Raw genomic sequence first — 14,040 nt, 5'->3', positions numbered from 1 at the left:
AGTTCTAATGTACTCTAAATTCTTGTGATCGGTCCAAACAATGAAAGGTACCCCTGAACCTTCCAACCAGTGAAGCCATTCCTCTAAAGCTCTTGAGGTTGGTAAATGCAGTTTCCGCTGCATTCGACCACCTGAACGGAGTACTGGGGGAGGTCAAGGCCATCAGAGGTGAGACAAGTTGGCTGAAATTATGAATGAAACGTCGATAGAAATTGGCGAATCCCGGAAACCGCTGTAGGGCCTTACGGGAATCTGGAGATGGCCAATCTATCACAGCCTTAACTTTGTCAGGATCCATACGTATTCCCTCGGACGAAACGATATACCCTAGGAAGGGAACAGACTGTGCATGGAATACGCATTTCTCCGCCTTGACAAAAAGCCCATTCTCGAGTAATCTCTGGAGCACTCATCTGACGTATTGAACATGTTCCTGGAGAGATGAAGAAAAAATCATTATGTCATCCAGGTAAACATATATAAACTGATCTACCATGTCTCTCAACACGTCATTAACGAGTGCTTGGAAAACCTCTGGCGAGTTGGAGAGCCCGAACGGCATCACCAAATATTCAAAGTGCCCTCTAGGGGTGTTAAAGGTGGTTTTCAATTCATCCCCCTTCCTGATGCGGACCAAATGATAAGCGTTACGTAAATCCAATTTTGTGAATACGGATGCTCCCTGTAACCTCTCGAAAGCTGAAGACATCAACTGTAACGGATAGGTGTTTTTTATTGTGATGTTGTTCAGTTCTCGGTAGTCAATACAAGGTCGCAGAGAACCATCCTTCTTACTCACAAAAAAGAATCCCGCCCCCGCTGGAGAAGAGGAAGGGCGGATGAACCTCGCTGCCAAGGATGGTGGTGAGGAATGACGAATCCGGAAGGCGGAGGTGAGTCGGCAGCAGGAGAGGGTGACACAGGAACTGCGGGGAAGCGAGCCGTAGGTAAGTGGTGTTGCTTGGTGGTGGGTTGCGTAGAGTGGACGGGGTTCCAGGGAGACACGGATGTCCAACGCAGAAACACACAAGAAAGCAAGGCATAGGTTACAAACATGAAACAACGCTCTCACGAACACAAGACGCTAGACAAGCCAATATAAAGGGATGAGTAATGAGTGACAGCTGTTGCTGATGACAATTAACGGAGACGCCCACAAAAACTAATCAGTGCTATCAGTGCAGTGTCTGTAACACAGACTTCACCCTCAAAGTGCAAAACCCAGAGATCACGGTTTACCAACCGTGACAAAAATATGACAAGAACTCAGAGTTGAACTGTCTGAACAAATTCTTGATAATGTCAGATAACTTTGATAGAAAGATATGTAATGGATTACCAAAACTTCAGATAACTGTTAGTACAATATTTGCACAACTATCAATACTTTGTTGAACAATTACCAAGCAATGCTTAATTTTGTTCAGTCTGTGGGGTGAAAAGGTTGCATTAGCAATTCAGGGGAAAAAAAAGACGTAAGCAAAACGTGGTGAGGTCAAAGTGTCTGAATAATTTTTGGTCCAATTATTATTTTTTTCTATCAATTTCACTAGTAGTCCAATGTATGAAGATTTTTTGGGTATAATATGTCACAGCTCGCTTTATTTTGCTATACTCTCTTACCTAAATTAATTATAGTGTCCTGCACCTACTATTAAAACTTAAATAATATATGTTTTTTAATTTTCTTGGATTAACATTACAGCAGATAGTAGCTAAATTATGCGCGGTCACTTTAAGAGATATAATACACATCCGATATTTTTCTTAACTGTTTACTTTCACTTAAGACAGAGCCGACAGTTTTTCGAACATACTTTCCAAGACGGGTATTTTCACATATATTTTGTATGTTTTTGTTGGTACAAGAGCAAAAAGAGGCAAATTCTTTGTTAAAAAGTGTTTTGAGACACCTCTCTCTACGTGAGCCCTGAACACCAGAACACCGTGGTGCTGAAATGGGCTTTTTCACATCCTTTTCTGTTTGTTTAAACTGCGATTTGTATTTGTTCGTTCAGGTGCAGGAGGAAGTTCGAGGAGAACTTCGCAAAGGAGAGCTCGGTTCAGTGTCGCTGTCTGTGAGACGCGGCTCTGAGACTGTGAGATGCGTGCGCACCGAACACAGCGCGCGAGTTGAGATTTTTCGCGTCTTGTGTTTGAATGATTTAAACTCTTTTGAATGTTTAAATTGGAAAGTGGTCAGGCTTAAAAACACATGAAAACGACAAGCTTTCGTGACGACACGCAGCAGTGGCCTGTCAACTGTCCTGATTTTTTTTTAGGCTAGCCTCAGCCAGACGGTTGAGATCACCGGGGGCCCCCACTTGGCCGTGGGCCCCTATAATCATCAGCACCTTTCACCCCACTTGCGACGGCCCTGTGTGTAATCATGGGGAGAGGGGAGCTGGCGGTATTATCAGTTGCCATAATTTCAGAAGCATGCTGCAGTAGCTCAAGACGAGTAGATGATAGACATTATGACAGCAAGCAAACCTGTCAATAAAAGCCAAAAGCATGGTTTTCTTCAAAAACATTGTTGAAACTGATATCTTTATTCATGCTCCTGGGAGGTTATGGGGAAAAGACAGCAAAAAAAAAAAAAAATATATATATATATATATATATATATATATAATGGACACTAGGCATAGGGAATGCACCGGAAATTATATGTGCATTTATCTTCCAATAAGAGAACAATAAATTGAAAGAGCAAAATGCATGCCAAGAGTTTCGTGATTTTTCCAAACTCTGCAATGTGACTTTTTGTTCACATAGCCATTGATGAAACCACATTATGTTATGAGTCATCATATCAAACATATTGCAAGCACACATCAAGTGACTTTTATATTAAAATAGTCTTGTACCAGGTTAACGCTTTTACATCTTTAAATCATACATTTATCATATTGAAATATTTATATGTTATTCCTCTGCAGAGTTCTCATTCTATTCATCTTCTTCCATTTAATAGCATTTACTCTTTTAGACCATTTAACTGAACTTGAATTGATAAAGTCATTAATTGTCTTGAACTAATGAGGCTTCTGAAAGGTGCTTTAGTTATTTCAAATGTTAAGCGACAATTATTTGCTTTCAGTGAGCTTTCTCTCTGGAACTGAACTAAGGAACATATATTAAGCTGTCAAGGAGAAATGGAAAACACAGATTCCCCACTTGAAACCACTGAGCTTTCTGAATGAATGCTCCGTAATAGGTTTCTGCTAAACTTAGTCTGACCAATAGCTCACACTTGACTGACAAATAGGACAATTACATGATCTGTAAATGTCATCTAATGACATCAAGTGTTTTATTACAGAATGGATAACTAAGGACGTTTGTAATTCATGTGTAAAACACAAATTTGCATCAGTTATTTTTTAACAAAGAATAATAAATGACTTTACATATGAATACAAAAGTCATAATGTTTAAATGTCAATTTATATATTATATAAAATACAAATCCAATATAAAAAAAAACATGCATGCATTTAGTAGAGTAAATTGTTGCTATAACTACAGTAATCAATTCAGCATGCTCTATTAAAAATAACATGCTTATGTATATGCACAGTCCATCCAAGCTTGGAATAAACAGATCTGAAGCCAGCTTTAAATCTTTGAGACATTTCACATTGTTGTTTTTATTATTTATTTATTTTAATGAAGAGGAGGAAACAAGCTGGCCAAAGATTCAAGACAGATTTTGCATGAGAGTCAGAGTTTAACTAGTGAAGTCACATTTAGCGACTATATAACAAAAAGTTTAACATGTATGTGTGTGTGTGTGTGTGTGTGTATGGGTGCTTAAACAGAAAACTGAAAAAGCATTAAATTAATATTTTAAATATATTATAATATAATACACATTTATAAATCCTGTTTTTTATTTTAGTTTGTCTGTGTGTGTGTGTGTGTGTGTGTGTGTGTGTGTGTGTGTGTGTGTGTGTGTGTGTGTGTGTGTGTGTGTGTTTGTGTGTTTGTTTTGTACAGGACTTTAGGATGCATCATAAGTGTGCATTATAAATAAACTCAAACAATATTTATAATGTAGCTGCCAAGCTTGGTCTATTAACATTAACATAATAATAATGATAATAATAAAAATAAAAAAAATGGTTGGAAGGAGTTTTTAACAGCCTGCTTCATAACATCTATGTATAATTCAGAGGTAATGAAAGACATTCAAACAGCTTTCAAAATGAACAAAAAGTCTCTCTCCCTCTCTTTCTTTCAGAACCTTTCCGTAATTCCTGTCTGGAGATAATTTCAAATAAGCAGACTTGGGTGAGTTTACCATCATAAGAAAATCCCATGCTTACAAATCAGAGATTCATAGACATGTCAATTTAAAGAGATATCATAATGCAATTGTCTAGGGACAGAGCAACATGTCCTCTTTCATTTTAAGTAATCCAGTGAATTTCACACGCAGTTGCCAATATGGCATGCACCCTCATAATAGTAACCCATAACCCAGTAATAAAGGATCCAGCTAAGGACTACTAGAAAAAACAGCTCTTTGTAAAAACATCCATTTGCATTTAATTGAGACAACCGGCTTCTGGCTTTTAATGTGGCCTCTAATGCAATTAGTTTCTGGCAGTCACAGTGATGCAAAATCGCAACATCTCCACAGACATGAGAGGAGCAGCAGAGGCCGATTGCAATCACGGCCCCATGTCGTGAGCCACCACACAAAACAACAGCCCGATCATTCATGTGGAAAATTAACTCTATTATGTAGCCATTGCACTGACCCTGACAATTTTCTGTATTTCTCATTATGTCAGTGACTTGATATGATACACTCATTCCACAGGATGAGCACCATTTAACAGGGTAAACCCTGTGATGTGTGAATCGTACTTGGCTAAAGATGGTAACAATTTGCTGGAAAGAGGACAAATCTTGTCAACAGAATCTAATGGCTAAAGTGCGCACACAACACAGAAGACCCAGGGTCGTGTAAACAGAAGACACTATGGCTCCATTCAAAGTCTGTTTTCTCAAGAGTATGCGTGAGCCTGGGCAAATTATCCCCGTGAGCGGAGTGTGAAACAAGATACGTGCGATACCACAGCAGTTTGGAACGGCGTGTGTCACCAGTACTTACTGGCAGCCTATTACATTAGCTGCTGGTTTTCTTCCTCACTTTCTCCTGGTCATCTCATCAATGGACCAGCTGGAGGGATTCCTGGCAGAGTGATTTGGAATTATATCACAAAATCACATTGCCAGGGATTTCCAACCAGCTGTGAACTGTTTACTCCATGAAAGTCTCTGTGAGTCACCCCTGCTTACTCTCTGATGGATGAAGCCATCAAATCCGAATCGAATAGAACGGACCAAACCCTTTTTCCCACAATGTCCCGAGGACTGAATAATCTACCCTCAGAATAAACCATAACTGAGGACTGATACGCACTGAAATAGAAAGCTCATAGCTGTAGGTTCCACATATGTTTTGTTTTGCCACTTTTTGTTCATTACATAAACACTGGATCTCATCTTGTGGTTTTGGGGAACTGGGAACATGATACTAAGCTACTGTGCCATACAGACATATGAGGCCCAACGTAATGTGATTATAAAAAGCTGTGGCTTCAACAGCTGAGACCATCTTTGAAATCGGTTCTGGAAATTGTGCCATTCTGCTTTGTTAAATAACTAGATGTGTGCGGAAAAATGTGCTAATAGGTTCGTTAAACAGAGAATGTAGAGTTTACATATATATATGAATTTATCTTAAATAAAAATAAACTGATTCACGAACACATTGAGAATTTTGAATGTCTTAGATTTCTTAGAGTTAACAATTTAACTCTTTAATACACATGAACCTTACTGGACTCTTACAACTTTGATGTAACTCAATGTATTATGTTTTTTCCCCCCGCATTTATATTATATGAATTATAAAAATAAAAAGAGAGAGAGAGAGAGAACATTTTACAGATTTTTCTTTATCTTTAGACACTTTTGAATATGGGTACTTTAAGAAAATTGACACTTTTCACACTCACATTAATCACACCTTTTTTTTTTTTTTACATTTTCTTCACCCCCCCCCCCCCCCCCCAACTTTTCAAATTTCTGTTAATAATAATGTATTCTATAACATGTATTTAAATGACTAATAGAAGAATGCTGTTATTTTGGGTTGTTCTTCCTTTCCCAGAAGATCACAGTGCCATTTTCATAGTCTCACAGATTATATTTTGTGTTTACATTTACATAGATTTATTTAGCAGACATTTTTATCCAAATGTTTAGCATTCTTATGTGGCAAAAACGGTGTTCACTTTTTTAATATTTTTAGAAATGAAAAAAAGATGACTCCTTTGTCTTTTTAATGCTAATTTCATTAGCTTTATATGTGTAATACTTTATTTTGCATATTGGCTTTTAACATCGCATGATTGCAGATCTAGATCTAGGACAAATGTAAAACAAAATTTTATATATATTCTGATTTTTGTTGTCGAATTTGATGATAATTTGGGCAATGTTTTGGAGGACATATGGATTTTATGTCTGAAGATGTTTTGTGAGGTGCAGGACTTAGCTCACTCTGTGAACAGATCTCGCATATCCTATGTTCACAGTGGCTAAGTTCCGCTCCTCTGAGGCCCACACTCAAAATAGGTGAGAACCCAAACATGATGGCTGGCCATGCTATAGCAAACTGGAAAAAGAACACAAACCTGATCCAGAGGAACTACGGGGAATGACGCGCCAGGAAAAGAAGTCACAGTGTAATCCTGAGACCCACCCTCCTGGTCAGACAGGGTGGTCTGGTCAAGCTGGCGTTAAGTCAGAGCACTATTTAACATGCATGGAGCAAAGACAGTGCTGAACTTCCGCCCCCCTTACGTTTCTGTCAGTCAATGTACAATATAAGCTGTAAAAAAAAAAGGAAAAAGTACTGTTTATTTTCTGCCAGAATATTATCCATTGATTTTACGAACATCTCCATTAACCATAAAACAAAATGCAATGAAGTGCATAATTCAATATCTGGGTAAAACACAAGTAAAAATAATCATTATGGAAACATTGAATTCCTTAATTTGAATAAAATTCACTGTGCCCTATTTTAACTGATTTATTTTTTTTACAGTCCATAAACATTATCAAATGCAATTAACAAAACAGAATATTTTTTTAACAGGACGGCTGATACTTTTGAACCCCACTGTCCAATATGTTCTTTTGTGCTTTTATTTTGTGTGTGTGTGTCTGTGTGTTTTAATTGAATGATTTATGAATTTATGAAATGAAAATATTTACCTATTCGTGACTAAACAGCTGCAGATGGGGGGGATATTCAAGATACATTTGACGTTTACATACTGACTATTTTCACGACCAAGCACATACATTTTTTTTAAGTTATTTATTGCACCAATACTTGACTCTAATGCAATACTTTCACTGATTTACATCCTTAATAAATCTGCTATCCAGCTCTGATCGTAATATGGACTTATGATCAATCAGAAGGGAAACATGGAGCTTTGTAGAGAACCTTGAAATTGGCAAAGACCAGGCTGAGGTACAGCACTGGGTTCAACCTCCTGTGCCTACTGAGCTGATAACAGTTGATGTATTTAGCACTGGCTCAGTTCAGCAGGAACCGGAGTTAAGCCCCTTAAGACCAAGAGCGCTCTCGAAGACTCTGCGGCTTACAGAAAATGCAGTCTTCTGTGCAGATCATACTCCACTGAACAATTTTTGTTATCCGGCAAGATCTAAAGACTATGGAGGAAAGCTGCTCCTGTAATTTGAGCTTTAACCAAATAATAGGAGCAGAGGTTTTCCAGATACATTTCCAACTGGATCATCTGTGCCAGGCGAAATGTAATAATTCAGCTAAATGACTCCTGATATGTCAGTCTCACTCTGTTACAAGAACTCGATCATGTTTCACTTCCACGAGGGAATAAGTGTCATGTACTGAAATACAAAAATAAAATAACAGAAATAATAAAATAACCTTTTAAACTGCCGTTTGCTTCCATTTATTTTTTGTATGAATTAATGCAAAAGTGTCAAATAAGAAAATCCCCACACTGTTTCCTTTTAAATGAGCCTTGGCATCGCAGAAAGACTTTATTTCCGAAGTTTCATAACAGATCAATTGATGAGATGTGAAGAGGGATATAGGGTTTACAGAGTACACAGATTCATTGCAGCTGTGGACCCTCCACAGTTACATAATAAGCATTTCAACGGCTCGCGTGTGACGAGATCATCTTCTCTTCAACCTCTCACGCTCGGAAAGGGAGCAGCGACAGATGTCTCTATGTTAGAGAAAGATATATAGTTTGTGAGCTTAAGCCAAACTTTGTGTCAGGAAGAGGTAAAAGGCTGTCACAACTATCCGTAGCTGAACCCTGAAATGTAAATCTATTTGTTGCTTTTTCCCTGCTCTAAGCATCTCACCAGCCTGAAGTCAATTAACCGGTTGTCGAGGGGTTGCGGTAGACTGTGAGCCGTGTTAACGGATGAAATTGGATTCAGATACACAACACTAGTGCAGGATTGAAAGGCAGATCTTTCTGAGGGAAGGAAGAAAGCATGTATTCACACTGCGAAGCTGTACTTGTTATGCCATATTGAGCACACAATTTAATTTAATACAATTTAAAATAACATTTGTACTTAAATATATTTTAAAATGTAACTTATTCCTGTTATGGCAAAGTTGAATGTTCAGCAACCATAAATCCAGTCTTCTGTGATCCTTTAACAATCAATGCTGATCAAGAAATGGTTCTTATTATTATCAAAGTTGAAAGTAATTATCTTGCTTAATATTTTAGTAGATAGTTTTTTTTCAGGATTGTTTCATAAATAGAAAGTAAAAACATGAAAAAAACTTTTGATCAATTGAATGCATCCTCATTGAATAAAAGTTTGGCCCTAGTATTATATATCTAGGGCTTAACATTTGGTCAGTCCATTATCTTTACCAATGTCAAGCACATAAAACATTCCACACAAAATAAAAATTTGTGAAGGACACACTAAAATTTGTTATTTATTAACAACATGTTGACAATGAATCAGAACAACTGGTTCCACTAACAGAACAAGTTCAAGTTCTGAGATTAACAGCTCATTGTAGGATACAATTATCAGTGAATAATAAGCAAATTGGATTTTAAGATAATGTGTTTCTCTAGGTTTTGCTAGTGAATTAAAAACTTCTAATGGATGATACAATTGCAAAGAATGCAGAAATATATATATATATATATATATATATATATATATATATATATATATATATATATATATATATATATATAAAACGAAAATTTATGTAGAAAACATTTATCAAAAAAATTTGGAAAACATCAACATGATTTAGTACCATCTAATGCAGTTTTAAGGAACTAAAAAAATCAAAGAGGACTAAACACCAGTATGGAGGATTAAAAATGATTAACATTATGTCAGCTAAGATAAGTTCCATTTTCTCCATATATCAGATGCTTTGAGAAAGATTACAAGAAAAAAATAAAAATAACATGCCAATCAACTGCTGCTGACTATCAGTATACATTAGGCATATCAAAATGGACAGGGAAAAAAAAGCTGAACAAGGATAGTTTTGTGTAAAATATTTTAAGATTACCAAGAAAAAATTCTGCCGCAGTAGACTTTGCCGCACAAATTTATGAGTGTCTAGAATTTTGTGATCTTTTGAAAGTCATTATGAACGATCCATTAAACTGTGTTTTCATGCTGGGTTTCCTTCAGGTGGTTTTGGTGGTGGGTGATATATGTATTATATTTGGAAAACTCCAGCCCACTCAAACGAAGTCTTCTACTATTTTACAGCACTACACAAAATTACACAGAGAGAAGAACAAGAAGCAAAAAATGCAGGTTGTATTTATGAGAACGGCTTGGAGCTTACCTAACTGAACTATGATTGCTATTAATTAGTTAATTAATTACCTTTTGGATCAGAGCACAATGCCGAGACTCATTTATTTTTCCAATTCAATAAAGAGTGCTCTGCACACAATTAAGTAAGGAAGACTAAAACAAATATATATATATGACTGCCACCCGTAGGTTTCTGATGAGCATTTTTGAAGCCCAAACTGGGTGGAGCTGGCCGTCCATCTTGTCCATCTGTGTCACTGTGCATCACTAGACAAAGAGGCAGGATATGGGTGGAGCTGGTTGCTGAAACCACGCCCACCTACCTAGCTCGCTGGTGGTGACAGCAGTGGCTTAATATAAATTAACCGGATGAGTTACAAACAATCCACTCCCTCACAGTTGTCATGGAGGACAACATTTGCTAAATTAAATGAAACTTAATCTAAAAACAGAGTACCTCAAAAAAGAAAAAAAAACAACAACTTGAAATTTACCTCTCAACACGTAATGGCAAGTACAAAGTAGGCAGTCAAAATAATTTGGTTACATTATTAAAATGATCAACTTGAACTTCTTTTTTGCAAAATTTTCCTCTTTTCCACCCACCAATCGTCCTCACAGTGTTTTTTTTTTTTCATGTTTCAAACTAAACTGTGATAGAACCTCTGTTTCATCTGTCGGTGTGGTTCCCATTTTTTTCCAAAATTTTTTTTTTTTTAAAGTCTGAACAATTGTGGCCTTTCATGATTACAGAAAGGTGCTTAGATGAGATTAAGATGCATTAAATCACTCTATTCAGTCCAGCAGTTAAAGAGAGTTCTTCTCTGTGTACGTCTTTGTCCATGAGCAGCTCTGTCTCAAGCCCCAGTGATTTTCACTGAACTCAGCCTGATGAGTGGGTGGAGGAGACTGAAATGCCATTTCATAAAACAAATGTTTGATTTGACAAAACTCAGAAGGATAACTACCAAACACACAACAAAAGACTCAAGACAGGCCTCATGTTAAGCTTACATCAATGTGCCATTTTGTAAAACAATTGACTTCACATTAAGGTTATACATTACAAGTTAAATAAGCATGATATGAGACAGTTGGTTTTTTAAATTTTTATGGAATTAGGTCTTTCAAATACAGCTTTTAAATTGTATTGACTAATCAGAATAAAGTAGCTGTACTTCACTAATATTTTACACAGATATGAAGATTTTGAAATTATTGAATTACTCTCATCCCTTTTTTTCTGTGGAACAATGAACTTCCATTCTGCTTTTTCTCCATGCAATGAAAGGGAAAGAAAGTCATACAGGTTTGAAATGACATAAGGGTGAGTAAATGATAACAAGACTATTCTTGAAAAACAAATGAACTATTGCTGATTCACTCCCACCCCCGTTTAGTTCCATTATCAACCACATGCTTGACAAATTACTGTACAATCAAATATAGAAAACCTTAACAGTTTTCTTGACAACAGCTATATGCTTTGACATTGAGTTAGACTTCTGAATGAGCATCAGGAATCATAGCCACTGTAATGAAAACCATGCACATCCCAAGCTTAGTGTGTTTGGATCGGCACACAGTGTGTGAGTGTGAGTGTATGTGATGTTATTGTGTGTGAGAGGGAAGGGTAATTATTCAGTATGCACACATTCTGTGGTGAAGGAGGGTGGGACGGCTCGAATGTTGCCTTGTAATCAGGCAGTACGTCTACGTTTTAAGTTACTTAATTGTCATCTCAAAATAGGCAAGCACAGCGGATGGGCAATCACAGAGGTTGAACCTCAAATAACAAGATGCTGTTTCTTTCGAGCATGAAGATGAACCTTTTCCAAGCTCAGAGCATGCCTGTTATTTTGCTCTGATTTATGAAATGTGGCATCATCCAATGAACACAGCAGAAGATACATTTAAAAGAACAGTTTATGCAGTGGGGTCCAAACGTCTGAGATTTAGGAAAATGAACTATGTAAAATGAAGAATTTTTTTCCCCCATTATTTCTAGTTAACTGATCAAAATCCTTTGTACAACAGGTCAGATTTCCTTCCATTAAAGCACAAGATGCTCTTTAGATGGTTCTCAAATCATGCTGGAAAACATGATCATCAGGTTTTACACAATTCAGTTCATGCAGCTCGATTGCTGCTGTCATTAAATGAAAGGGAGCCAAACCAAATACAACATTTATATTAACATTTCAATTCAACTTTCCATTCAAACTGTTATGCTGATAATATAATCTGTACTGAAAAAAAAGCATTAAAAATCAAATCCAGACATTTCTTAACGAAGGAAGGAGGGAGGGCACATATTTATGCACTATAAGCACTGAAATTACTTCAAAGGTGTTTGCGTTGCTGATTATGGAGATCCATCAGTCTGTGTTAGTACTTTTTGCATTGGTTTATTTAGTTTTCATGAGAGTTTGTTCTCGTTTCTTCAATGTTCACATGCAATTCCCACCACTCCTTAACATGTGCCACTGTCCTGATGTAATATGAGCAGCATATGGTTCTGTAACCGCCCACCCCACAAATGGCAAGATTCATGTCGGCAACTGCAATAAAACATATCTCTTACTCATTCACTGATTCCACGATAGTTATGCTACATTGGCATTATTATATCAAGGCCCTCACCCCAGTCTCCAAATGTCTGTTCTATCTTTGGTATCTTCATTGCAGTCACTGCCTCTACTTGCAAATGTTCGAAAAAATGTTCATCTGTTTCTCATCTATGTGAGCAAATGGCTCTTCTGTGGATGCAAGCATGATGTTTTGGAAATGTCTGCAAAGTACATGTTTTTCTTCACTTTCCCATTCGTTTTGACACATAAATGTGCTTCTAGTGAGAGACATTGCACATATGTAGAGCAATTATGAAATGTAAACTGCTATTCAAAGGATTTCTTTCAAACCGAGGATACTTTGTAGAGTTTAATGTATATTTAAAGGAAAATTAACTTCAATACAAGGTCAGCTCAATCAACAGCTTATCATAGCATTGATTACCACCAAAAACTTAAGGCTGCTGTGAGGCAGTTTCTGGAGGATTTAAAAGCAGAAATTAGAAGCTTATATCATTTGCACATAAATGTTTTCTGTTAAAATGTTTCAATTGATACTTTTTGCAGTTGTTTATGGGCTTCTAGTGTCATGGCAACACAATTTTTAAATTGAATATAACTTTACACACAAAAGGTTACTAAGGGATTTTGTTTTTAAACTAAAATCATGCTAGCACACATTGTTTAAATATTCCTTTAAACATTCATTTATTCCTTTTAATTACTTTAGTAATACACATAACATAACATAATATAACATAAAATTAGAAAATAAGTAAGTATAAATACAAAGTATTTTTTTCACATATCAATCAAACTAAACTGCTGAATTGGAAATTCTAAACACATTTCAAAAACAAATCACGCCTTAAGCACATATTCCCAAATGAGCTGTGAGCTCCAGCCGCTGGGAACCACCCTTCTGTCTAGAAGCACGATGATGCAGGATACAGAAGCTATCAGTCAAAAATGTCTGCTACGTAAGAGGTTCATTCTGTGTTGTGGGGGTCAGTACATCTGCAGTCTAATAAACTGTTCTTATGATATTGTAATCCTGTTTTACTATCACATTGGTTTGCAAATGTGCATTTCACATCCCTTACAGAAAGTTGAGGTCAGATTCCTGCACAATTTCATCTTCATCACTTTCAGTAAGATTAATTTTTTTTTTTTTCTGGTACAATAGACAAATGTTAAAATCTGCCAAGTCCCAGATGTATTTTGATTTTACCACAATTGTTAACAATGCTGTAGGAAATATTAAATGTGCTTTTTGATGACAGCTCCCCCAATGTTCAAAACAGCAGGATCAAATTTTCTTAAACTTCAGATGATCTCAGGGATTAAAATGCTTGCAGCTTTTGTGCATAGGCGGAAATACTACATTACTACTTGTTTTGAGCAGGTGGGTGCAGCTTTTTTTGCGATGTTAATTGGGATATATGCTTTGATTTCCCAAAACACACTGAAACATCGGTGTGGAAAAGAAGAGAGGAACAACATATCTGAAGACAGATGGAAAGTGCAAGAAATAAAGGTAACTGAATATATATAATTT

The sequence above is a fragment of the Carassius carassius genome, chromosome 12 (assembly GCF_963082965.1).
Source record: "Carassius carassius chromosome 12, fCarCar2.1, whole genome shotgun sequence".
Lineage (NCBI taxonomy): Eukaryota > Metazoa > Chordata > Actinopteri > Cypriniformes > Cyprinidae > Carassius > Carassius carassius.
Note: the sequence above shows the minus strand (reverse complement) of the source record.